Here is a 25,133-nt window from a genome sequence, read left to right as displayed (position 1 = left end):
CCCAATAGCTCCGCGCCCGAGGAGGATTTTTGAGCAAGATGAAGTATTCTAGCAAGGACCCCCCTCTGATTAGATTTAGTGCCCGACTCGTCAAGCAAGTGTTTTAAAAGATTCCATTTACCTCTGGTTCGCATTTGTCCATCGACTGAATTACAAATTTCATCCCACTGCTGCCTCGACAAGTTTTTGCAATGTTCTTCAATTTGTGTATTTAACTCTGCTATCTTTTTCCGAAGCCTACGATTAAGTCTCTGACCCTTCCATCTGGCCAATAGCGACTGCTTTGCCTCCAGTAAATGCGCAAGCCGACTGTCCATTTTGTTTGTCTGTACCTCTGTCTCAATGGTTCTGGTAACCGCTCTAACGTCCTGCAGCAGCATCTCTGTCCATTGCCCCAGAGAGTCCGGGATTTCCCCCTGTTCCGCTCGAGCGCTGCGTGACTCCCGAAATTTATCCCAATCCACGTAAGTAAACTTTCTTTTAGATTTTGCCTCCATCTGTAATTTAGTAACTGTAATATAATGATCACTTCCTAAATCCGTCAGAAGATTTTCCCAACCTACCGAGCCAGCATTTTTCACGAAAGCTAGGTCCGGGGTGGAGTCCCTGGTGGTGGATGTGCCGCGCCTAGTAGGAAACATCGGGTCCGTAATTAACGAGAGATCCGCATCTCCCGTCTCCTGCCACAAGCTCCTGCCTTTAGCTGAATCATACGGGTAGTTCCACGCCCGGAAAGGCGAGTTAAAATCCCCCGCCACAACCAGAGGAGAGAGCCCAGCCAATCTGGTTGCCTTAGCTATGATCGTCCTAAAACGCTGCCTATGATCACTAGGGCTACTATATATGTTCAGTATAAAAATGCTGGAAAGGAGCTCTCCTTAGTTGAGGTCATTCCGAATTTAGTAGTTTTGTAATGTATTTTATTTGAAAGGTAATTTTGCTTCCGCATCTCGACAACTAGAAAGATGCCGATGATTCAATCCCTCATTAAGTAGCTTCTTAACACATTTGTTTCTTTCAAGCCTTTGTTTACTCATCAAGGCTGTTTCAGATAGCAAACATATTTCACCTTCATGCAACATATTAAGAATGAAATATTCATATATATTTCTACACGGTACTTGCTTTTGCAAACAACGTGAATGGCCAATTGCTTTTACTCGAGATATAGGATGTCCATTTGATCTCTGCAAGATGCAGCAGATAGATGCATAGTTTCTGCATTATGCTGATTTCCGTAAGCTGCTTATCGGGTAATTTAGCATGATATGGCACTTTCCGTAAGCTGCAGATGTCCGCATCTTTCCGCACGATATGGCGCTTTCCGTAAGCTGCGGATGTTCGCAGCTTTTCGCATGATATGGCGCTTTTCGTAAGCTGCGGATGTTCGCATCTTTCCGCATGATGCGGCTTTCCGTAGTCTAATAATTGCGTATATGCGGAACGCTTCAGTAGGGGAAAGGGGTGCTTTCTTGCGTCAGGCGCGTGAGTGGCTCTGCAATGCGTGCGAAGTTTGCGACGAAGCACCGGTAGTATGCGCACAGTCCGAGAAACCTTTGCACACCCTTTTTATCTTTCGGCCTTGGGAAGTTCGCAATGGCTGATGTTTTTGCCGGGTCAGGTAGGACTCCCGCGGCGTTCACGACGTGACCCAAGAGCTTGAGTTCCTCGTACGCGAAACGGCACTTCTCAGGCTTCAGCGTTAACCCCGACGTGCGAATGGTCTCGAGTACAGATTCCAACCTTGTGAGGTGTTCGTCGAAAGTCCGGGCGAATACGACAACGTCGTCGAGGTATACGAGGCAAGTGTGCCACTTCAGGCCTGCTAGCACAGTGTCCATGACTCTCTGAAACGTTGCGGGCGCCGTGCACAGTCCAAACGTCATCACCTTGAACTCGTATAGACCGTCCGGGGTTATAAATGCAGTCTTCTCTCGGTCTCTCTCGTCCACTTCAATTTGCCAGTAGCCGGTCTTCAGATCCATGGATGAGAAGTACTTGGCGTAACAGAGGTGGTCGAGGGCGTCGTCGATTCGTGGCAGGGGGTACACGTCCTTTTTGGTGATTTTGTTTAGTCTCCGGTAGTCAACGCAGAATCTTAAAGTGCCATCTTTTTTCTTCACGAGTACAACCGGCACAGCCCACGGACTTTTCGGTGGCTGTATTATGTCGTCGCTAAGCATGTCATCTACTTGAGTCCGGTTGGCTTCGCGCTCGTGTGAAGAAACGCGGTGCGGTGACTGTCTGGTAGGTCGGGCTCCATCTTCGGTTATTATCCGGTGATTCGCCAAAGGAGTCTGCCGTAACTTCGAGTTCGAGGAAAAACACTCGCTGTAGCAACGGAGCAACTCCAGTAATCTGTCCCGATTTTCTTGCGACAGCGCCGGGTTCACGTCGAAAGGATGTAGCAGCCTGGAAGCATCTGCGCGTGCGCGTTCAAAGGTGGCGACCGCGATCACTTGACTCGCTTCTTGCATTTCTTCGAGGAACGCAATTGCAGCGTCCTTGTTTAGATGCTGGTACTCCTCGGTGAAATTGGTGACCAAAACATGGGATCTGCGTTGCTTAAACCGCACAATGCCTCTTGCTCCAGACACACCACGGTCTAGAAGCAACCTTTTGTCAGTCTCCACGATAGCGTCGACGTCAGGAGCAGCACCTTCACAATAGACGGCGATCATCAAGCTTGCGCGGGGTGGCAGGGTGACGTGACCGTCGGCGATCCTTACAGCAGCACGGTGTCAGAGGTTCGGCTGTGGCGTCGTGGAGTGATCGGAAGAAAACGTTATCGACCTGGTCTGCAGATCAATTATTGCGCCATTGTCCGTCAAAAAGTTCATTCCGAGAATTACGTCGCGGGAGCAGTTAGGCAAAATGACGAACTCCGCAGGGTACGTAGTGCCGTCTATGGTGACGCGCGATGTGCACATTCCACTTGGGGTCACGAGGTGGCCTCCTGCTGTGCGTATGTAGGGACCGTCCCATCTGGTCGTAACTTTCTTTAGCTTGGACGCGAATGACCCGCTCATGACCGAGTAGTCGGCTGCCGTGTCGATGAGGGCGACTACGTCAAGGTCGTCGATGGACAACTGGACGTCGGATGCCGCTTTCCTCGAATTTCGGGTGCGTCGGGGCGTCGTATCGCGGCTTGCGCGTGTTGATGGTCGGGCACTATGCGTCGTCATCGTCGTCTTCTCAGCGGCAGGCTTCGTCATTTCGGGTACGCGTCGTGCAGCGTAGCTGTCGTCGTTTTCGGGGGTCTTGTCAGGGCGTCGTCGGGATTAGGGCATGTCGTGAATCACGGTCTTGCGTCGTTGGAGGGTTTTCATTTTCTCGCCGTTGTGCAACTTCACCTCCAGAAGTTGCTGCTTTTAGTTTCCCCCTCGTTGGCTGGGGGACCTTCCACGGGCGAAGTCAACATTGCTGCGACGGTTGGGGGATTGGTACGGGTAGGGCAACGGCGAACGGTTGAAACGGGATGGTCCACGGCTGGTGTTCGACAGGTATTCTTCGATCTCAAATGGGCGCTGGCCGGCTCGCGGGCGGGGTGCGTCGACGGAGAACCCACGCAAACCTAGCCTCTTGTACAGGCAGCGGCGGTAGATGTGGTCGGCCTCTCCGCAGTGGTAGCACAGCGGACGATTATTTGGCGTTCGCCACACCTCGGTCTTCCTGGGCGCCTGGTTTCGGGTTACAGGGGGTCGGGCGGGCGACATTGGGCGGCGGTACGGCGGGGCCTCTTGATAACGGATTGGGACGGGTCGGAGTCAACGAGCAGCAGTGGAGTAGGTCATCACTTGTGGTTCGTAAGATGCTTCCGACGGCGTAGAATTCCCCAGTGCTTGCTGAACCTCCTCGCGGACGACGTCAGTGAGGGAGGTGACTTGGGGCTGCGGCATTGCTGGGAACAATTTCCTCAGTTCCTCGCGAACGACGACGCGGATGGTCTCCCGCAAGTCTTCCGTCGCCAATCCAGGGGCGTTTACCGGGTTCACCGAAAGGGTGCTGAGTGGTCTATCGTATTGCCGCGAACGCATATCCAAGGTCCTCTCGATCATCGAAGCCTCGGTGACGAACTCAGTGACGGTCTTAGGGGGGTTGCGGATGAGTCCAGCGAAGAGCTCTTGTTTAACTCCCCGCATCAGAAAGCGCACCTTCTCTTCTGCCATTTCGGGGTCAGCTCTCCGGAACAGCATCTTCATCTCCTCAGCGAACAATACAACACCTTCGTTAGGGTGTTGCATTCGCGTCTCCAACAAAAGGGCGGCTCGTTGTTTTCCGCACAACTGTAGCGAATGTTTTGAGGAATTCGCTCTTAAAGACAGTCCAGTCGGTTAGGGAGCCTTCATGGTTCTCAAACCACGTTCGAGCTGCATCCTCCAAATAGAAGAAGACATGACGAAACGTTTCTTCGTCATCCCACCTGTTAAGGATGCGGATGCGCTCCAGCTTCTCCAGCCACTCTTCCGGGTCTTCACCAGGAGATCCTCGGAATGATGGGGGCTCACGAGGTTGTTGCAGAACGACGGGAGGGTTGGTAGCGCTGGTCATGGTGCCTGCATTGATCATCGTTGTTTTTACGTCTTCTTTCCTCTTTTTATCCGGGAGCAGTCCAAACTCTGGCTGAAGGCCTTGCTGTCGGCGGCTGACACGAGTTGGGCGTGCTTGTCGTGTTGGGCTTGCTTGTCGGCTTGGCAATGGCTTAGGGTTCATGTACCCCGCACCTCCACCAGATGTCACGCAGCAAAGGACAACGCAGTTGTCTATAAGGAAAACAAGTTTATTCAAGCGAGCTTGTGCTCCCCTAACAACTGAAAAAATACACAGGCGGCGAAGCAGCGGTCGGCAAAACGACGTGCACGCTAGTGAGCGTCGGTGATCGAATGTCGCGGCATCGGCTGTGCGGGAATTTATATCCCTCGGCGCGAGCGTTTCTCGAATAGTCGAATTGTTTCGAGAATGCTGTAATAGCGTTTGTTCGAAATGCTGTTTGTTCGGAACGCTCGAAACGCTGTTCGATAGCGTTTGTTCGAAACGCTGCGATAGCGTTTGTTCGAAACACTGTGAAAACAGTGATAGCACAGGCCGGCGCAGCCAGGCCGAAAAAGCAAAACACAAATAAACAAACCCAATGCATGGTTCGCGGCAATATCACAATTCAGCTGAGCATCTCGGAGCTCGGTTGCAAAGGTATCCATCACAGGACTTAACAGTAAATCGCCTTCAGCTTACTTCGTATGGTGTCAGTGTCGTCATGCGCAGTGTATAGCACAAGATAGGGCACACAATCTTCAAAATGCATGTAATTACTTTTCAAGCATTATTTGCTGTTCAGATTTTGTAGATTATATGCACGTCTCATATACGCAATTACACATCCCACAGGCTAGCTATGAAAGTTTGGGTCAGTGCCCTTCAACACTGTGCATGGGCACTTCCCTCAGAAAGTAGAGTACAAAGCTTTCATCAATATGGTGTGCACAGGGATGTACATTCAAATGCACAAATGGCTTGGTTCTTTTTCTGTGCAACTGCACAGTAGAACTACGAAAGACACCCGAATAAATTGAATGCAAGAAATTCTGCATCATCAAACCCACAATTTTTGTAAACAAAACAAACTTCTCTCAATACCTCCTTTTCAGGGGTTTTCGAATAGTAGTACGAGCATAGAGTGCTCAAATGCTGTGCACAGTCATGAAGTCATATGGGCTTTCAGCAAACTGTGATGTACAATGCCATGCCAAAGTAGCCGAGGTCAGACTCGTCTACAAGAATAGCCAAAGAGGGACAGTCGCACAAGTTTAGGAGTATGAACAACACAGTCCATAGCTGTACAATATTGTATTGTGCAGTTTTGCTATGAAGTTCATGTGCTTGTCTAAACAAAAATCCTTCCCGAATTCAGTCCTTCCTCGAGTCCTTGGTTGGCGATTCTTCCATAGCCCATTCACACATGAATGTAGTCTGTCTACGTTGGCAAGGCCACATAGTTTGTCTAAGTAGTGGTAACTTACTGCATGGCCAACAAAGAAATCATATTTTACACCAGTCCTCCCCCACATTCTCATGTCAAGGGCTTGCTTTGCTGTAACACAAGTACTAAAATTTTACAATCATAACTACATGGTTACTAGTGCAATATTTTTCGTGAGAACTACCGTACTTACATAACTTGCGCACTTGTTTTTGCAATTTCGAAACTCCGCGAAGGGGGTGCGCAGATCACGCAGGTACTTTACGGAGCACATCAGAAATAACATGCATAATGAAATAATACAGTAAAACCTCGTTAATTCGAAATTGCACTTAATTTGAAGTATTTCCACGGTTCCGTATTTTGCAATGCAAGTTTGAGAGGGTACTTTAAAGCGGGGGTCAGCAAAAGTCTGCTTAATTTGAAAACTTTGGGTGCAGGGTGCAAATTCTTGATTCCGACTTCGCCGCAAATCCGCGGAAATGACCGCCAGTAGGAGCCACTAGGCAATGTACTTTAGCGATACTAATTAGTGGTGGCTGAAGCACCCTTGCCTTCCTACTGCAAGCCTGAAAAATAAAATAAAAAAAACGTTCTTGTGAAAACAAAACACACTGGGAAAAACAAGACGTGCTTCGCAGCAATACACCGATGACATGCGGGCAGCATATTGCATGCTTCTCACAACGTCAGTGCGTCACGATTTATTCTTTGTTTCTGGAATATAAAGAAATTAATAAAGGACAGTCTGCAGAAATCCGCGATGTATGCGAACCTACGATTGCCGGTTTCTCCAGCAACTTGCACACTTGCACTGCTGGAGGAGTTGTTGCCTGCAACGCCTACTTTGAAAACTTGGGCCGAAAGCTTCAATGGTGATGTTTTCTAGCCACATCGCGAATTTCATCACACCGTCCATTGATAAATTCTTTATTTCACAAAAAAAAAAAAAGGGCGAATGGTTCCATCATTATGTGCTGAAGCAGCGAGGAACAGGTGACATGCTTCCCGCCAGTCACTACTGTGTTGCAGCGAAGAAGTCCTGTTTTTCGCAAGCACGCATTTTAGTTCACTTTTTTTTTTCGGTGACAGCAGTGAGACCTGAATTCCCCCTTTTATGCGGCAACATTGTGACCAGGTATTGCTGGAAAACATAACCCTTGGAGCCACAATCTAGCTGGCACAGCAAATGACCAGCCCTTATTAATTTGAATAATTTCAAGTTCCTTGCATCCCACTTTTTGTGTATTCTGTTAGTTCAAAAACCCGCTTGATTCGAAGATTTGCCACCGTCCCAGTGACTTCGAATTAACGAGCTTTTACTCTACATTAAAACAAAATGAAAACTATAGCACAGATGAAGGAACTCTTCGAATACACGGCTGGGATTTGATCCCGCGACCTGCGGGTCAGCAGCCAAGTGCCTGCCAATAGACCACCATGACGGGCAGTAAAATAAAGTGAACGTGTTAAAACATTAGTCACAAAATTCGCCATGACTTTCCTGTTCATGGGAAAATAAACAATTACTCCTCTAATCTTGTAAACAAGTTCTGTAATGACACATACAGCTATTGAAACCATAACATGTTGACAAGTTTGTGGAACACGCAATGGATCTAATCGTGGTAAATTTAAATTTAGAAAAGATGTGAAAAATAGAAACTTTAACAGAAAAATTTTCAAGAAACACGTCAACATTGTAAGTACATTATAAGTGCTTTGCACAAAGTAAACACAAAAATATGCCTTTTAGGTGAAAATATCATATGCAATAATCCTGAATATGTAGGCATAGCCATAGCAGTTGTCAGATAAAAACGTTAGCCCAAGTGGCTGTTGTGCCACCGCACAATGCAGTTAGATCATGTGTTGAAGCATGGGTTTCCACAGCATGTCTAGAAAAAACATTCATTTTCTGTGCTATTTCTGACCTAAGAACATGAATCAATGCATCATTCCTAGCCGTGTTACACAATTCTGCGATAGTTTTTCGGGTAAAGAATGGGCATATGAAACGCTGCAGTGCACTGCAGAGTGTTACGCCAAAGTTCACTGCATTTCGCCTCGCCGCAAGAAACTCCTCTTATTCAGCAGTTGTAGGAATGAAGTGCCAACCAAACAACGTTGACACCCAGCAGATAAAAGCTGTGACCTTTAGAACATGCCAAATATCTTTAGAATGGAGAGCAGCTGTGACGGCTTGGTTTGAAGATAAAAACGAGAATTGTCAGCTGATACCTGTTGAGGTTCCGTGGCTTTTCAACACACCCTGTCTGTGATGGTGTATGACGAGAATAATTTTTATTTGAGTTTCTGCTGTTGCCACTATAAGGAAACTATGACTAAGGCTCGTCGGTATCCGCCAAAATTTGGAGTTTCCGAGAGACAGATGTGCATAGTGTCGGCACCATCTTTGAAGCTATGCCCATTCAGTGCTCTCGACTTAAAAGCCAACTCCGGCAATTTTTCGAGGTCAATGGATCTCAATGAAATTTGCTGGGTACGCTCCTTTGCACATTTCCGTAGTTTATGCCAAATTACAGGCTTGAGAGAAGCACGGATTATTTCCAAATGAATTTTAAAGGGTTTCTTGAAGGGTTAGTTGGTATATGATACTGAGGCTGGTGCTGTTTCCCTCAGAACTTTAAAAATTGACTCGAAAAGCTCACCTCACTTGCCAGAATCATTCACAACACTGTCTGTGTGACGTCATGTTTAGCATGTCAACGGAAGTGACGCAGCCAATGGCATCGCTACTTTGGCTGATACAGCATTTATTGTGCTGGCCACACGGCGATGGCGGTGGTGTTTGGCCGGTGCTTCACTGGTCGGGCTTTCAGAGTTTTTGTACCACGCGCCGGCGGAACCAGTATACGGCCTCCGGTTCTTACCAAATAGTATGTCATATTTATTTATTTATTCATACTGCAGACTACAAAACGTGGTCCAAGCAGGACGGGCAATCAAGAATCACAAAAACAGAGGACTAAGATTGATCACGAACGTAATAAATAACAAAGCGAGTAAGAAGAGGAAATATATACAGTGCTACATCAACAAATATACACTATGAGACAAACATACATACAATGCAGGGTGGTCACACTCAGACACTGTTTGCGGAAAAAAGGAAAACTTATATGGATCTGTTCTAGCAAAATATGGTGTAAAAGAGTTTGGTTGGTGATGTCGTGTATATCTGGTTGACAAAGGGGTTAAATACAATGAAGGGTCAATCGCAACTCTATGGTTAAGCAAGGAACTCGGGAAGTCTAAGCGCAGTTGCCTTCTTCTAGACTGAAGTAGTGGAATGTTGTTAGCTGACATTAGTTCAGATGGAGAATCCATGTGATGAAATTTAGAATATATAAAGCGAACTGCTTTTCTCTGAATTCTTTCCAATTTGTCTATGTTACATTTGGTGTAGGAATCCCACACTACGCATGCGTACTCCAATTTTGGTCGAATGTAGGATTGATAACACAGAAGTTTTACACTTGGTGGTGAATTGCGGAGCTTGTGTCTAAGGAAGCATAATTTTCTGAAAGCAGATGCACAAATGTTTTCAATGTGTGAATTCCAAGACAGGTTAGTAGTGAACGTAACACCTAGATATTTGTAGTTATTGACCTGTTTAAGTGTAGATGAACCAAGGGAGTAAGCATGGTGAAGGGGATATTTTTTTCGAGTTATACACATGGAAACTGTTTTTTCTGTATTTACAATCATACCCCATTTGTTGCACCATTTGTATATGTAGTCTAGATTTTTGTGTAGCTCTGTTTGATCATGTTTGTTATGAATTTCACGAAATAAAACGCAGACAGGACACCCGGTCGGATTTCGGTTTTGCAACTTTTTGCTTATTAAAGATTATTTTCCAATTTTCTAACCATTTCAGCTACTGGGCTCATGACGAGAGTGTCTCAGGAACCTAGAAACACGATTACCTTGGCACGGTCGAAAAATCGTCGGAGTTGACCTTTAAAGACATCCAGAACACACCTGCAGTGAGAATGGTAAATGAAAAAGCGAAACTAAAAAAATGGCAGCATATCCACGGAGTGAATGATGGAGAGTGGGGCGAAGCATTCGTCCGTCCATGCGTCCGTCTGTGTGACCGTCCATGCGTCTGTTTGTGCGCCCGTCCCTGCGTTCTTTCTTGCATCCGCCCCTGCGTCCGTTCATGCGTCCATCCATGCATCTGTTTGTGTGTCCGTTCGTTCATCTATTCAACACTCCAAGTCCCACCATCTCGCATCTTTTTATCATATATTCCCCATATAGAAGCACCGCCATCCAGCGGACATTCCAAGGACTAAACGAGAGGTGGCACACGCACACTTTCTTACGGCCTGCGCTTTGGGTCCACTTCCCACCTTTAACAACCTCGAGTTCACTGTATTTATGGCACTGCGACCAAACGCTCGCAAAACCTTTCGAAAACCAAGGAGGTTACGCCCAGCGAGTATAACGTAGCAACCTTTCCCTGTCAGATAGGGCTCAATTTACATGCCAATGGCTGCTAATGAGAAATGAGAGACAGGAGAATTCGGCTTTTACTTTCTTATGGCTGGCGCTTCGTATCTACTTCTCATTTTTAACCACCTTGAGTTCATTCATGGTATATACAAGTTCATTGTATTGATGGCACTGTGGCTCAACGCTCGCTAAACCTTTCTAAAGCTAAGGAGGTTACACCCAGCGAGTATAATGTAGCATCCCTTTCTTGTCCGATAGTGCTCAATGTACACATGCCAATGGCTGCTAATGGGGATCGCAGCGTGCGCGTTGACTAAAAGCCGAATGCTCATGTCTCTCATTCCCCATTAGCAGCCATTGGCATGTACATTGAGCACTATTTTTTATTGTTAAACAATGCACAGAAGAAATCTCTCACTGGCACCACCTTGGAGGTCAAGTGTTATACCTATTTCGGGTATGGGCCACTGGTGGTTACATACGAGGGACGCCCAAGCCACGCCATAAGGAGCTTCGCCCCTAAAAAATTGTTTTAGATGATAGATAACATTAGCCCTTGGTAAGCACTTCTAGTACAGCAGAATCAAAGGGCATGGGTGTGGAAAGAAAAGTGTTCAGGCACAGTAAGATATATACCAAGCTTCACAACCACCATCAGGATTTTAGTATTTTCACTCAAAAGGCCTGAAGTAAGGGAGGGAAGCAACTTTTCAACCGGCTGCAAAGTGCCTCATATAAGCAAAAATAATGTTCCATTAAAAATTCCAAATGAGCTTCTGTAATGGCTAGCGCAAACACTTTCTCACATACCTAATAGTATGCATGATACCTAATACCACATACTTCATATGCCTAATGGTCCCACAGGGGCCATATAATGAGAAGAACCAGATCGTCAACCCTCAACATTAACACAAAAAAGCAATACTACTACCGAGGTGGTTGTATCATCTAAGAAACGAGAAGCACAACCCAGAAAACAAATCTATAAAGGGCACCTTTTTCACGTAACACTTGTGCACTGCAGGGCAGCACAGGAAGGCAGTGGTATTCTAACAGTAGTATCGCGTCTCCAAAATGACAGAGCCCACTTTTCAGCGTTCACATAGGTTCTCTTGGGGCTCATCCCGAATCCGTGCATAGCTGCTACCTGTAAGTTGCATCGGTTTCTCATAACCAGAAAACATGTTGCATCTTTATCCTTATAAATTGTATCATGATGTCGTTTACCCTTTTGTATGTTTCACCTGTTATGCATATTATAACACGTGTATATATACATAGCCTTTTAAGTTTCTAATGTTTTGTTTTTCTCGTTACAGTAACTAATGTATTCTACTTACATTTATTTAGATTATGTAATTGATTAAAGTTATATTTCTAGATATTATGCTTTTGTTATCTTATTTGTATGTCAATGCTTCTGACCCTTTCATTTTAAGTAGCGGGAGCTAGTAAAGCTGTTTCAGTACAGCTTTTACTCCCGCTATCGTTCATCTAGCATGAAACATGAAAATAAAGATTCAATTCAATTTAAAAAATTATATAAAGAGGAGGTTATTTTGCATGCAGAAAGAAGACAGCTGCATCGCGTTGCTTTTGCATTCTGTATGCCTTTTTCTGAGTAGCACTAGTATGAGATCTGCAGTTACATATCAATCAGGAATATTTTAGTGGATAAAAAAAAAACAGGAAATATCTGGACCTCAAATACTAGCTTGTCGACAATACTAGCTTGCCGACAATCTCTAGCTATCCTATAAAGAAAGGCGTTGTAGAGGTGACAGCCCTAGAATATCCCTGTTTTCAAGAACTACCCGCAAGCGATTTCAAAGCTACAAATTTATATCGCTGAAGAAAAAACTACAAAGAGATAAATAACTCATTTCATGAACGGCACAGAATACTTGTGTCTCACATACTCGCTCTCAAACATCTGTTTTATATTGAAAACTGGAATATTACATTAGGTTAAATTGTTCGTTGAACCCATGACAGCCACCTTTATGTTACATTCTAGTAAATGCAGTATTTTATTAGATCCTCAGTTGACAACAAAGGTGTTGTACATGGTAGGGTTGGCGTGAACTTTCCTCACATAATATTCTTCAGTAAATTAGTACAGATTTTAGGTCTTTAGTAAAATACATATTTTGACGTGTTTTCCTGTGGCCGAGCAAATTTGTCATAAATAGGTGTCGGCACAACTTGAGGAATGTATAAACGAGGTCACACGGTAGACTGATACGTACATTGTAGTAGCCCAATTCAAGATGTGTAATATGAGAAATAATATTAATGCATATCAAGTAATGGGAATTATCAAAAACACATAGCTCTGCACTAGATATGTGTATGATGTGCCGTATACAAGGATGAGGGAAAGAATACATACCCCGATCCTTAAGCATAAGCCAATACCTCATTTTATGGAAACTGCATGAGGGTAAATGCGCAGGGCAATGACTTACGCCGTTACACAATACAGCAGCACAAAGGAAACAAACATGCTTTCACACTGATATGAAATATTTGAGGCTGTAGGCTATTTACGAAGGAATGCAACAGACAATGGAATGCACTCACTGAAGTAGATATGCTAACAAGTTTGCGAAGCTTTTTACATGAACTGTGTAGTCCCTCTGGCTATACGAGGGTCTCTGAAAATTTAATTCTCTCTTGTCAAGCTTTCCTTTGTTATGGGAGTCTATTGACACGTTGAGAGGGGCGTTGCGTGAAAGCAATGCCTGGCTTGTGAGATGACCATAGGCCTAGCCATGGGACAGTGCAGCTTGAGTCGCAGCAGTGGCAATAACACCAACAATGAAGCTCGGAAATTGCACTCAAGTTTCAGCTGCTCATCAATGGCAACAAAAACATCAACAGTCACTCAAAGTGCACCATGGCAAACTGTGCCGCTGCCAGTGTGTCGCACTTAGAGTTCACTACAACTGCAACCTACACAGCAGTCACATTGCCAGTATAAAGACAGGGGTGGTTCGTCACGTTTGCCCGTGCGTGGTCAACAAAATGAATGATATGATATGACGCCAGAGTGAATTCTGAACAACATTTATATGAACAAGGGACCCGATCGACTTTCACAACGGCAAGTACAGAAGTACACACTTAAGCTATCTAAGGTCTGCGTGGTTACTGTCTAACCTATGTGGCTACACAATAGCTCACAGTTTGTTGAACCATCATCCTGAGGAGGTGACAGTCCACGCACGGTGACGACCCCTTCCAGTAGCGAGCAGCAGGAGACAAGGCCTCCATCAGGCCTCACATTTGTAAATGGCTTTCAGCCGTCTAAGGTGGCGACGGCAATCCAAAACCCCTCGTCCCTATCGCGCGCGCCGACGTAGCAGGAGCCACACCCGGTGTCTGTAATCCCGGACAGGTACAGCTGCTCCCAGACCTCGATCCCCAGGGAACAGGCAGGAGGAGCTTCTCAGACAGCGCCCTGGTCTGGCGTGTCCCAGCTGGAGCCACCGTCAGGACCACCAGGCGAGCACCAGGCCCTCTGTCAGCACGCCACAAAAACCTCCAAGGACAGAGCCCTGGTATGGCACATCCTTCGGCTAGGTCTTGATCGGCTCTTTGCGCGTTCCGCACGCGCCTCTCTTCTTTTTCCTCTTGTGCGACCTGTCACTGGCTCGGCTTCTTGTCCTCATCCTTCTTTTCCACGTACGTCCGCACTGACATTACCAAATTTCACCAAAGTTTCCACGCACACAAAGTTCGTTCATGCATTACAGCCAGGTCCCTGTGACAGTTTTCAGCAGGGGCAGAGGAGAGGCTGCCTATCAACAGCTGCCTATATGGTGCACTGGTACAGAAGACCACCACCTCACCTGGAACAGTTAGTTTCCCAGATGAAGCACACCATTAGGTAGTTAACAGCAGCATCTTGGCACCTGGTTCTCTATTTTTGTCAACAATATGAATACGTTAATGAAATTTAGCAAGCAGTAGTCAATTATAACAGTAATATCATAAATTCGTTTTGGGGAATGATATAAATTCGTTTTGGGGAATGAGTTAGAATCGCTCGGCTGTGATTTCCGAACGAAATGAACACATGTTTCTCAATATTCTCCAATAAACTGCAACCTTGGCATCCAAAAGTGGCAAGTTATAGGTGTGAAGAATTCAAAGTGATTAAAAAAAACTCAACTTACATGCAGAGGCTTAACCTCCAACTTTTGTATTGAAATATGGCAGATCCAGTCAAAGTTGCTGGTCCAGTTTCTGCCGGATGCAAGTTCTGTTACTTTTATTGCCTTTTATATACGCACGCACGCACGCACACACACGCACACACACACACACACACACACACACACACACACTATTACTACAACGCACTTGGAGGAGCCCCGACAGAAAATTTTGAAGGCGAGATAATGAGCGAGATCTATTTATCTCGAGACACAACATCTACGAAATAATAAAGGCAAATATAGCCTAGAATATGTTCAAAATCAATTTTAAAGTGTGCGCCACATGGCTGCTTGTGTGGAGCCCATTGCGACAACACCAACGCGACCAGAGTGTAAACAAGCTCACGTCACAATATTGTGTTGGTCCCCTGACAGTGGTATAGTGGCTAAGGCATTCAGCGGCTGGGTCCCAGGATAGAATCTCGGCTACATGGTGTCAGGATCCAACTAAATTCATGTAGCCTGACGCCAGGTGCAATTGTGCCACATGAGATTACATCTTTTAACAAGACTACTTGTATAAGTCATCCACAAGAAGCACTAGTGCCACAGCCACCGGAATTGTGGTCACGTGCAGTCGTCATCTTAATACCCCGACCAAGGTGCTTGGCCCGAGTATATCGTTGTGGATTTTTGTTTCCTCATCATTTAACAAGACATCAAAGTGTCATGTGTCAGATCACTGAGCGACGGCTATTTTGGCCACATGTGGGCACTCACTGGCCACACCTTGTAGCTAAGCTCAATGAATACTCTCTAGGATCTTGCAGCGCTTTTTAAACACTGACGTGGCTCTGTAGCAGAATGCTCGAGTGCCCGGGTTCGATTTTGGCTTGCGCTCCACTTTTTTAAATTTATTATTATTTCTTTTATTAACCTCACCAAGGTCATGGAAATTTTCATACTGCGCACAACATTTTTCAAGGCAAACCTCACGCGTCACAAGGGGCTTAAGGCTGTCGTCTTAGTAGCCGCGGAATTCAGACTACTGTCAGCGCAGCCGTAAGCTAGGCACAAAGTATTAATTCATGGCTTCGGCAAAGACAATTATTGAGGAGTTAACAGGCTGCCCTTATACATGGCATGCTTTGATGTCACTGAAACCACCTTGTTGAGACACGATTATGTGAAGACACATCATCTGCCATTTCGCATAAAAGGGGTTATAAAACGTTTTTTGAATAGCCTTAACTACATGTGTATTCAGATTCATGGCCGTTTATTCACAACAATACCTCCATAAGTTCATTTAGTCGTTACATTCGATTCCCAGCTCGTGTTCTCCTCCAGTGCAGAGCCGACGTTGCTTTAGGGCAGCCAATGAGAAGCTTCTGTCATCGACAAAACATGGCGACCCAGTTACGTTTGCTGACAGAGCTTCCTGGCATCACATCGTCTCGATGGCAGCACCACAAAGTAGTCACAAACGTTGTTTCCACTTTGATAAGGTGTGTGGCACCGTATGGTGACGCATGCGGAATGCACAGTGAGGACAAAGCTACCCAGAACACGCTGCAGGACGCAATCCAGCGAAACCAGCAAGAAAAAAACTTAGATGCCGCACCAAGCGAGTGAAGACAACACGTGACAGAGCGCAGATGTGCTTGAAAGCAGAAATAAGCAGATTACTTGCTGTACTTCTATGGTAAGCACAGCTGAGAGCACGAGAATTGCTGTTATTTTTTGGCTATGTCCTAGCTTCCTATAAAATGGCTATGTCATAGCTTCCTAAGAAATCTGTCATTTTGAAGCAAACGGAAGCTACCATTGTGTTAACTTTTCTTGCCATGACGTTTGACTGACGTCGCACGTTAATTGCCTATGGTGGTAGGCAAGGCCCCGTGGTCGTTTAGGAGCTCGAGATATTCAAAAGGGCATGATTAAATATAGAGATACTTTGGGATATGTATGTCTCATCTCTATTGAAACAGGGTAATGTACTGCTGAGCAGTTTCATGTTCGTTTTCCGACCCTTTCAATACCATCAAAACATCTCATACATTCTTCGTTGGACATGCAGACGTTCCGGCCACACCCTTTTCGCAGTGACGCCACTCGTTCGTTATCAAGCTCAATCGTGGAGTGGCAGTGCATTCCGAAGCTGAATTCATGATGTCGCAGGCGAGCTATCTATTGGCCGACACCCTAAACGCAATTAATGTAGCGTTTCCCATTAATTCTAGGCTTAATACTACAGACGAAGTTTCCAAATACGGGTTTGCCTGATAACACTGTATACAATTACGTGCATCAGCTCGTGCTTCCCCACTTAAGGCGGCGGTCTCACTCCGGCGGCACGAGCACATCGTTTTTGTCACTTTTCCAACTGACGTGGCGGCTGTTCTTCTTGTCTTATATAGTTGGTTTATGTGTCATTGAAAAGCTTAATTTTTGTACATTTTAAACATATCTATTAAAAATAAGTAAGCTTTTAGCATTTGGGTAGGGAGAGCCAAGAATAAGCGCTAGTTACATGGTTTGGTCTGACTGTGTGTCAGCAGTGACCATTTTCTGAAAAATCTGCTGCAGTTACAGCACTGTTCTTTGCGCAGAACATTTAAGACATATTTATCTATTTCCTCAACGTAGCAAATTATTCTAGCACTTTTACTGTATTGCTGATTAGCTTTTGAAAAGAGCCAAATTTAGTAAATGTCGATGCGAACTATCCGGCACCTATTCGCTAGAGAAAATTCATTTTCTGGGTGTATATAGAGGATGTCATTTTCCGTTTGAGTGCTCAATTTTATTTATGTACGCCCGCTCACTTTTTAATTATATTGATCTAAATTGGGCAATATTCTCATTAGATAGACCTACCGTGGCCCATTTTTGCGGAGAACTACTGAAGTTCGTTTGCTGAATTTGTACGTAGATAAACTAGAACCCCTGATCTATTTCCTCAACGTAGCGTTTTTCAATAAAGTAAGCAGAAATGCGAAACAAAGCTCGCGAATTGTCTTAATTTATCGTGCCGTAAACATCAACAAAGTCGTTGTTATCTTGAAATAGCAATGAAATCTAAGCATGCATAGCCTAAACTATAACAGTTACGGTCTCCTGGTATACTTATGCACACGAATCGCACACAACAGCTGCAGGAATATTGAGAAATCTACATTATTCCTATCACTACAACGAAAATCTTCCCCTAGCGCCACCTAAACAAAAATAAGGAAAGCGCTGAATTTAAAGGTTCCCTGTCTCCCTGAATGCGGCGTGCAAAAACATTTTGCCTCAGGAGGAAACGTCTTTTCTAACTTCAAACCATGCACCGTCATCTGTAAGCCTTCCTCCCCTCAGAGTCTCATAAGGCTGCGCGGTACCGCGGGAGAGCGTGAAAACAGGTCGGCAGTATCCTCCGAGAGGGTGGGGTGAGCGTCTTCACGGGAAAAGAAAGGCCGAATTCATGGAAAGTCCCTCTTTTATGTGTGCACGTCTTTGTCGCCCTCCTCACCCCCCACGGACTAAAGCGAAAAGCGAGGGCTGTGCGACGACAGTCAGAAGAAAGCAGAAAAACGAACGACAAACGAGCGATACGAGCGAACTGAGCAGACGTGCGTGAGTAAGGTATTTGTGAATATCTTTTTTTTTTTTTACCGTGAAATATACGGAGCTTCAGACGTGCTGCGCTTGTTCGTATGAACCCATCACAACAAACAGCACAAACACGAAACGAGGTACACCTACAGGAATGAGATGAAGTCTGTTTTGTACTTTCTGCGTGTTTATTTCATTTATTTACTTTGGGGAAAACTACGGTGCGGCAGGAGTTGAGGACGCGTGTTCGCTTTCCGCCTTTATATACGACAAGCGCACATTTCCATAGCGCCGAAATGCGCGAACACCAATGTTCTGGAGTACCCCATGACGGCGTTCCTCATAATCACTGCAAACTCGCTCTAAGGGGACGCGGGCGCTTGCAATCTCTTCTCTCGAAGTCAGCTGTGAATATCCGTCATCGGTTTCAATAAACCACAAAACCGAGCAATATTTATTCCGTTGCTCACTGTATAAACTGGCTAAAATCATGCTACTGCCTGAAAATCTTGCAGATTTTTCAGCCAGTAACAACGAAGCGAAGTGGCATGAAATTTGCTGAATGCACGGCGTGGTGTAAGAAAGTACTTCGGTGCGGGGACAGCAATGAGGCACCAGGGCTCTTGTTTTTTTTCTGCTTTGAAGCACCCGCGACAAGTGAGGTCCTTCAGGGAGGCAGAAAGGCGGATAACTTTTGACTATGCTCCCACTGAGCAGGTCTGGTGGGGGAGCGGCAGTGGTGAAGCCCATCTACATTTCCTATGCACTGAAAACTTGTAGGTTTTCTTCGGTGCCAGTGTACAACACCATGCGACAAGGCACCCTGCCGACGCTTTCGCCTGAAGGAGAGAGAGAGAGAGAAAGGCAAAGGAAAGGCTTATATGATACCCTACACGGTGAGGGGGAAGGGGAGAAAAAGAATAGAGAAAAATGTCAAGGACATGCGGCACCTGCTGACAATTCGTCATTAGGAAGTCTGCTGTGCGGAGAACTGTCAATGCGTCAAGATAGCAGCTCCTTGACTCGTTAGCGTGAGTCATAAGGCTGACGAGTAGAAATAGCCGATCTTGGACTTACGCCTAGTAGCTCGAAAAGAACAGAAACGTTTCTGAAAGGGATAAGTTTATAAGAAAGTGTGGTGACATCGGTGTGCATAAAACACGTTTACATGAGTGCGAAACATGCGCTTCGCATTCATGTAAGCAATGGAAGGCGCATTGCACTAATGCGTAGGAAATGGGCAGTTTTGCGAGTGCCGGTCGATTCACGGGCCGTAAATCACGATGAGGGGAATGGTGGCCCCCCGTTGTGCGAACTTCGTGCGTCCCTCTTTCGCTATAAGGAATTTATTAATATTAGCTCAAGAAAACAAAAAACGTACGTTCGAGAAAGAAGTGGGACGAAGCAGAAATGTCGGGAGCTGAGATATTCCTGCCTCCTGCCACTCCTTTCTCAAGTCATTGTTATTTTGCTCGCGCTAATATGTACCTATTTATATAGTGGTTGATGACGCAGAAAATTGTGCGAATTTCTGTTTCCCGTGCTCGAGGCACGACTAAGCTAATGAGTTATTTTTTTTAGTTCTTTTACATAAACCAACTCGCCCAGCTACAAGTCGCTGTAATCTGATACTCGCTCGCTGTAATCAGACACCACATGGTAGCTGCGGCGTACAGAAGACGAGAGGTCCTGCAAACGGCGTCGCATCACCTTTCCGAAACGCGCTTGCAAAGTCGATGGGCTACTCTGGCATTCGTGTAAAATTGATTACAGCCTGACAGCTCGAAGCAACTGCCAGTCAGTTGGCTGCCAGCTGGGGCGACTAACTTCATTCAACAAGAGGCCGGCACGCCGTCTCCACGGTTGTTGGGAGTGGGGTCCAGTTCCTCTTTCCTCGATAAGAAAGCACGTTTGCGTATAGCCGGGCGTCGACAGTTTGCCGTAAGCCGGCACGACAACTGGCGCATCACGACCATGTAAACGGGGGTAATGCGCTAGAAAGACGTATCCCACAAATGCGCCAGGCAGGTCTGGATTTCGAGGGGTGAGTCGACCCAGAGTACTTTTCACGACAAAGGAACGCCGACCACTCGTCGTGTTGGCCTTGTGTGCACTTCTCGCACACTACAAGACATCTGCGAGAACAGAAAGCAAGAGCTTCTCGGGACTAAAGTCCACTAAATTTTTCTCTTTTACCTAAGTAACGACAACTGCCTCCTCTCCCGACCCTCTCTCACACACAGCCGGTGGCTGCCACCATGTGCTTCCTAACTAGGAAGACTTCCAAAGCCACGTACGTATAAGTAAATTAGCCACGCGCCTATCAGTGAACATTGTGCGAACGCGACGCGCCTTTCCCCTCCAGCTAGTCCCCCGTCAATAGTGAGCGAGGAACGCGTTTTACCAGGTACCAAGAAGGGGTGCCCAAGCAACACCTCCTAAAATTCTTCAGGCCTGCGCCTCACTTGACATGACGTCAGCTACGTCATCACTCGCCGTCCGACTGGTCCCGCGGGAGCGCGCCGCTTCTGGCACTCCTCTCGCAGTGAACGAGTTGTATCTCAGCAATATTGTTTTCTCTCGCGTCTCAATGTCTTCAAAGGGTATTGTTAATTATAAGAAACTTGTCAAACGTGCAAACTTCCTGTAGTAAGAGTTAGTTTATTCAACATGTACACACGAAACAAGGGCACGAAGCAATGATCAAAAACACAAATAAATGAACATACTAATGAAAATTACAAATGATACATGAGCACTTTATTTTGGAGCAACATTTTTCAATTTCCGTGCTTTTGCGACAGCTTTGGCATCGGCTTTAGCAACAGCGGCTGCGTCATTCCTCTCTTTGCAATAATTATTTAGCAGAACATTTGTCGCACATTTTATCAACATATTTATCACCAAATCTGGTTCGTGCCCATTCGCACAAGTCACCAGTTCCTCAAATGCTGGCAAGCTCTCCTTCACAAGCTGTTGAACAATGCATCTGTGATTTCGTGCCTGCAGAAAGCACCCGGCATTTTTTTCATTCTGCAGCAACTTTGCAAGAACAACTTCAGTGTGCATCACTACTGTCACAACACACGCGTTCGGAAATTTCAAGCCACCTCGATTGAGACTTGCTATTAAAGAATTAGCATCACCATCGCACTCAGCATCGCAACTGTCAGCAACAAGGTTCTCTTGACAGTAGTTGCACTTCAACGTTTTTACCACAGAGTTAGTGCAAAAGCCTCCAACATAAGCAAAAACAGCGACGCGTGTGCTTAAGCTGTCAAGGTCTTCAGGTTTGACAGTAACTCTGAAGTCCTGTTGATTTGTGGCTGTTGCCGATGGAATAGCCTCATCAATGAAATCGTCACTGCTCATTATAGGAAGAGTATTTTGTAGGCGAATCCTGCCTTCACTCTCGTACAGCTGCCTAATGCTGATGTGGTAATGACCACCAGCCATTTGCCTGTACTGGCCAAATCGGTTTTCGAGGCCGTCTGTCTGCAGCTTGCCGAGCAGGACATATTTATAACGAAGCTCGACAAGGCAGTACTTGGTGAATTCAAGTATTGCATAGGCGGAATGCCTTAGAGCAGATTGAGTTTCTCGCGTGAGAACGCCGTTGTCGTGTTTGTAGGATTCCCACACATCCAACCAAGTGACAAACGTATCGAGAAATTCCAGCTTAGGGTCACCATTCAGGCACAAAACTGGCTCTTCATAAACATCTCTGTGGTGATGGCCTTTGTGAGGTGTTTTAACGTTTACAATCTTCCACCAGCGGAGAACTATCCTGATGAAATTGGCAGTTTCTTTGGCATGCCATAACGCATGAAAGTTCCAGTGGTGATCCAGTGCCTCAGCTACAAAAGCATTGAATATTTGTAGTACTAGCTTAACATTTTGCCTTTCGAAGTTGCTAGGATTTAGCGCCTTTGACGAAAGGCGATAGCTGTACTTCAAAAGCTGAGAAGCCTCTAGCTTGTGCAGCTCCCGAAGATCTTTGAATGATGCCCGCTGTATGCAGTCGGGATGGACACTGTTGTTTGAGAGATCAAACATAGGAAAATATAGGTTTGTCCCAAGATTCTTTTGATTTATCCAGTTGTTTCGAATGCATTTCAACAAGTGCACAGAATCCACAACATAAAACATGGGTCTTGTTGCGTCTTTTGGATTTGGGTAAACGATGCTCGGCTTTGGCGGATCTGAAAACATACTAAGTGCTTTGCGATTGATTGCGTTGTTGTCTGAAACTACTGCAAGAACTTTAAAACCAATTTCCTCAAGGCCAATGATTACATTTTTCAGGACAGCATGAAGAGAGTGAGCATTCATTGTTCGTGCAGGCAGAATGTGCACCACCTCGCGAAAAGAACTCAGCATGCTTTGCACCATAAACACATGAGCAGAAGTAGCGGCCTCTTCACTGTTTCCTGCTGCCCCTGAAATTTTTCCACCTTTAAAATCGAAGAAAGGCTGGATGTGAATTTCGTCAACCATGAGAACCAGGGCACTTTCATGCGGCTGCAATTGTTTAAATCTGTGTTTTATGTACCTGAGAAAATTTTCACTGGCTGACTCAGTGTCAGGTGACAAGTGAAACGAGGAGCAGACATTTCGACAAGTACTGGGATGTGGCATGGCAAAAAAACCTGAACCCCTGAGAAATTTGTAGGCGTGTGGAGATATGGTATGCAATATGCAAGCAACCACCATACTTTCGGAGGAATACTCCAATCGCTGTTTTCCAAGCAACGCCACCTGTTCTCGCAAGAAGCGACTGATACGTTTCTTGCTGTCAATGGCATCTCGTTCAAGTTGCTCAAGAAGGCTAACGACTACGTCACAAAGACCTTCTGAGGAGCATTTTTCATCGAGGATGCTTTGAAGCCTACTCAGGATGGCAGACAGGACAAGGACATTCACATTCCCAATGCTTCCTGGCACGACATAATCACCTATACGGCTTAATTTGGTACCATGAAAACATACACTGATACTCAGGTCGCTGAAAACAGTAACAGACGACCGCAACATCGGCATGCTCTCATCAACAATATTTAAAAACAGGGCACAGTTTGTGCGGTGAATTACAATCCACTCATTTGGCACAGGTGCACTTTTCAAACATTCCATAAGCTCAAAAAGCGAGGAAAAACAGCATTTCGTTTCTTCATCACGATAAGAAGCCTCCGATTCTGCGATGGCACGAGCGAGGTCAGCCGCTTCTCGGCGCATTTTTTTCGTTTCCGGGCATTCTCTCGGAGAAGGGTCATCCTTCGACAAGTACGAAGGACATCCTGGGAACAGTGTGGGCACTGATCCTGAACGCAGGCGTGGTACTTTCAGTGAGACCTCTAGCACTCTTCCTGTCATAGGATCCGTGTAGGACGACTTGTTCTGAAGGCATGACTCGGTGAAATGCAATGCGCATACCTGCATACCAATGGCAGTCGCAGAGTGTCAGCGAACCTCGGAATGCGTCTAAACATTGCACAAGCACTTCGCGAACAGTTACAATGAGTATAATTTCACCATCAGTGTGATGCAATGGTGACATCCAGTTTGCTCTTACCTTGTTGTTTTCCGTAGGGAAGAAATCCTTTCTTGGGATAGCACTGAGCCACTTCTTCCTTAGCACTTCATCCTTGGGGAATGAAAATACTTGAACTTTCTTCCCGGTCTTGTAATTACTTGAACATGCCGGCACACAACACTTATTGGGCATGTCAGAAGCTTCGTGCAATAAAATTCCGGCAGTAAAATTCACTGCACACAACGCAAAGAAAATGGCTCGGCAGACTCGCGAAAAAAACACGTGCAGCACGGCCGTCACCACTGCAGCAAGTGGAAATTCGGGAATGCGCGACGGAACCGGTCAGGAGGTATTGGACTCGTAGGACGGCTGGTGGTGACGTCACGGCGGAGGGGGCAGGCCTGAAGAATTTTTAGGAGGTGTTGGTACAGCGCCTTGATGGAGGGCAGAGTTCAAAACTTCAATAATGAGAACTTCAACGCTTTTAACAAGAAAGAAATGGAGTTCAACTGTCATCGTGGTTGTATCGAATTGGGATCACGAGTTGTCTTCATGGCCCACTTCGACAACGAGCAATGGCTCTCATTCTTGCCGGACACCGAGGCGTGATCACAATGAAGTGCGCCCGCAGCTACATGTGGTGGCCGGGAATCGGCAAGGGCACCGAGATAGCTGCAGAGTGTACAGCCCGCCACTTAAATGAACACGCTCCGACGCGAGCTCCAGCACTGGACTGGGGCAGACTGAGCACACCTTGGCACACATTCTTGGTAATTCCGGATGCCTAGAGTAAATGGGTTGAAATTCACCAAGTGAACAAAACAACATCGACAAATGCCATCAAATGCCTGCGCTTGTTGTTCGAAACTTTCCAATTACCCCACAAGGTGGTTTCAAACAACGGAATCGCATTCGTGTCAGCCAAAATACAGAAATCCTACGAGTGACAACTGCATCACAGTGGTGAAATCTGGTTTGAACCACCCAGCCACAAACGGACAGGCCAAACGCTACGTGGTAGAGCTAAAACGTGCCCTTGCAAGTACGGGGTCATTACAGCGGCGCATTGCACGCTTTCTTTTTCAAGCAACTTGCAACGAGCCAGGTCAACACCTCCTAAGGTGTTGGCCAGGTGGGCCAGGTACCGGAGTATATCATGTTTTCTTGCGAGCTGCGAACGCACATCTCAGCCATTCTGCCAGAACCACCTTGAAAGGTCACACCACATAAAATAGACGCCTCGTGTTGCGGGTAACTCCACAAAGGACAACCAGTGGTCGCCCGCCAGTTTCATGGAATGCCCGAATGAACGGCGCCCATCGTAAAAAAAAAATGGCAGGGGATTTTGGCTTGTTGAACCTAAAGCCCCTCC

At 45.9% G+C, this 25,133-nt stretch overlaps 1 long non-coding RNA gene across 1 annotated transcript; it reads right to left on the bottom strand.

The window, feature by feature from the left end:
- Window positions 1-23,233: 23,233 nt before the first annotated feature.
- LOC119173298 (uncharacterized) lies at window positions 23,234-24,875 on the bottom strand. Its single transcript, XR_012895611.1, has 2 exons — window positions 23,801-24,875; window positions 23,234-23,661 (listed from the first exon to the last, which is right to left on the bottom strand). It is a non-coding gene; the product is annotated as an uncharacterized LOC119173298 (long non-coding RNA).
- Between the last annotated feature and the right edge of the window lie 258 nt (window positions 24,876-25,133).

The sequence above is a fragment of the Rhipicephalus microplus genome, chromosome 5 (assembly GCF_043290135.1).
Source record: "Rhipicephalus microplus isolate Deutch F79 chromosome 5, USDA_Rmic, whole genome shotgun sequence".
In the NCBI taxonomy this organism is placed as follows: Eukaryota; Metazoa; Arthropoda; class Arachnida; order Ixodida; family Ixodidae; genus Rhipicephalus; species Rhipicephalus microplus.
The sequence above is the reverse complement of the archived record's forward strand: the minus strand, read 5'-3'. Positions and strand labels throughout refer to the sequence as shown.